The 3,189-nt window shown below is 38.8% G+C and overlaps 1 pseudogene; it reads right to left on the bottom strand.

The window, feature by feature from the left end:
* Window positions 1-911: 911 nt before the first annotated feature.
* Window positions 912-2,217, bottom strand: LOC132497829 (F-actin-capping protein subunit alpha-1-like; annotated as a pseudogene).
* Window positions 2,218-3,189: the final 972 nt, after the last annotated feature.

Here is a 3,189-nt window from a genome sequence, read left to right on the forward strand (position 1 = left end):
CCTGTGCATTCTGAGATCACACCTGTACCTGTCAATAAACCTGGGAAGGGTTGCTCTATCACAGTCACATTTGAGTTGGCAGGCAGGACTGGGGAGACTAATTTGGAAAAAGTTTTACATCCTATTTAGAACAAATCACTAGTCTTCCCTTAAATAACAGGTTGTAATAGAAAGATACTGTCTGACTATGACTGTTAACTATGTTAACAAACATAGTTGTTTGATTCATTCGCTTACAGTACATCCTGCCACAAAGTATTAAAGCACAGGGTAACTATGATTCCTTCAACATCTGCATGTTTTCAAGTTTTATACTCTACTATATCCCTAGTATGTCAGCAGTTTTTGAATATTACAAAAATAACAATAAATGGGTAAAACTCTTCTAAAAATGCACATGTCTGTAACTATAATGGTACTAAATGGGAAGGAGACAATGAGGGAAGGGAAAAAAGCAAACACATTCATTTGTAGGGAATGGGGTCCAAGTCTTTGGATTTAAAAATAACTTCCTCAGAGAAGCTGGCTATAATGGAATTTCCAGAAAACTTCCTTTGCCTCCAAAAAGACCTGAAAAGCCCCAATCCAAACGTTTGAAACTATAGTTATGAGATGTTATAAATGATGATCAAAGCGATCGGAGGGAGAAGGATGAATGTGTCTTCCATTCAGCTATAGTTTGTAGCCTCTTTAGCTGTTGGTTGTTCAGTAAAAACCAGTGAAGTGCCAGAAGTGCTTTGAAGGATGGGGTGGAAAAGTACTGAACATATTACCTGTCTATGTCAGTAACAGGGCTTCATGGCTAGGAAAATTTTCTAAATAGTAAAATGACTCCAGGGTAGATATCTCTCTCCATCATTAAATGTGGCAGAATTAAAAAAAAAAAAAGATTTACAAGGAGATATAGTGAAAACAGAAAATTACAAGGCAGAAAACACAAAAGAATCAAGACAATGCTATAAGTTCAACAGTATTCCATGAGGCTAGAAAACCTGTTAACTTTGAAAGCCCTAGAAAAATATCACTCTTGTTTATAAATCATTTATTTATCATATGACCACACATTGACTCCTTTCTTTCCATGTACTGAAGAATCCTACATTCAGCCTTTAAGCATTCTGCATTTCTTTGCCAATCTTGTAGCTGAGTATCTTGTTCCAGTTGATTTTGGTGCAGGTAACTGGAAGTTGCTGGCACAAGGCCTTGAACGTGGTGTCTGACATTGTTTGATAGTTTTCTCTAATTGCTGTCTGATACTCATCTTCTGCATGCTCTATGATTTTAATAAACTCCTTGGCAGTTTGGACTTCATTCAAAACAGTCACTGAATCCTGTACATCTTTATGACTAACCAACTGACCATTGCCATCTTCATAACAGTGAACCTGTATCTTAAGTACTCCAACCACTTGGGCTGTAGAGGGTGTGATGGTGAACTTCCATTCTGATCTCCAACAACCACTCCAGAAGTTTTTAGGCTGAAACTGGTGGCTTTCAATACATATGGTATACATGGATGCCATTTCTTCAATGACGGTCTGTTGCCCATCTATAGTTTTAGCATAAACAGTACAGAAGCCGTTGGAATAATGATCTTTCACATAGGCCCTTCAAGCACTGTCACAGGATTCTCTCCAAGACTTCAGACCTCCATCTACTTCCTCTGGCTGAGGGTCACTTGCTTCTTTCCGTAAGTGATCAAACTTAAAGGAAATTTTGTTTCTTGGATCTAAAAATCTGCTATTACCCAGGTCACCATGTTCTGTAATTAAGAACTGATCTTCATATCCTTCTATCTTCACAGGCATGAATTGATCCATGTTATACTGGGTAAATACATGTGCGGCCCCTTCCCTGAGGAGACCGACATTATTAAGTAGTAGCCGGACATCGTTGAACACTTCATTAAATTCCCCTGGGGGGGCTTCCCTGGTGGTGGTTGGGAGTCCGCCTGCCGATGCAGGGGACACGGGTTCGTGCCTCAGTCCGGGAGGGTCCCACATGCCACGGGGCGGCTGGGCCCGTGAGCCATGGCCGCTGAGCCTGTGCATCCGGAGCCTGTGCTCTGGAATGGGAGAGGCCACAGCAGTGAGAAGCCTGCGTACCGTAAAAAAAAAAAAAAAAAAAAAACATTTCCCCTGGGGGTGCATGAGTGATGAATTTAGCAGCTATTCGTACCTTCTCCTCATCCAACACCCAATCCTCGAAGTTGGCCATCTTGGGCTGCTCTCTAGATGTTTTAAATTCATCATGTACTTTTACCTTGTAAAAACCAGACCAATTCTCCTTTCAATCTGATACTAAAATATATCTGATGATAACTAAGAGAAAAAGTGAGAAGAAAATAATAGTGATTTCTAAAGGAGGATAAACTGAATTTTTGAAATACCTATTTATCTTTAAAATAGTCTTGTTTTCAAATGGTTTAGTCCATGTTAAAGTACAAGTCCACCCTGAGTTTTATAGATAACTAAAGCAAAGATACATATGTATGAATGAGAAAATTGGTAATGAAGAATATAATTCAATACTGAACACAAAAATTCCAAAACTAAAGTCTTCTTCTGTTTTAATTTCTGCAGGACAGTCCATGGAAATTTTAGAAGACCTCTAAAACTTAGTAAGAAGAACATAAATAAAAGCACAAACTACTATCCATACAACTTGTTTCCATTTTGATCATTAGGCTGGGTCTATTTTCATTGAGGATTTTTATTTTTTTTTAAATGTAAAGGCAGCAGAAACCACAAATGTTAAAATGAGAAAATCAGACCTGTTCTCACTGCCCCCAAATAACTATATTACCCTACTGACCCCAGTTGTAAATGCCTTGCCAGTTAAGTATTACACCATCATTACTGTTATCACCATTGTTATTATTTTGTTCATTTCTTTGCTCATTAGTTTTCTGGTTCAACCATCATACATGGCTGTAATAGAAATTCATTGCCATGTGATGGCTGTTGGGCTGCCTATGGGAAATGACTTGATAGTCTTGCAAACACTGAATCACGCAGGAAATTAACACTCATTTTCATGCACGTTTGCTTGCATGTTGATGACCTGGAAACACACGCTTACACTCCATATTTTTCCTTGTTGCTCTTAATTTGTTTTTCCTCTGGTAGGAACAGAACAATATGGGCTTCCTCCAGGGGACAAAACAGCACCTAACTACTGCACGCAAGG

Source organism: Mesoplodon densirostris, chromosome 10, assembly GCF_025265405.1.
Source record: "Mesoplodon densirostris isolate mMesDen1 chromosome 10, mMesDen1 primary haplotype, whole genome shotgun sequence".
In the NCBI taxonomy this organism is placed as follows: Eukaryota; Metazoa; Chordata; class Mammalia; order Artiodactyla; family Ziphiidae; genus Mesoplodon; species Mesoplodon densirostris.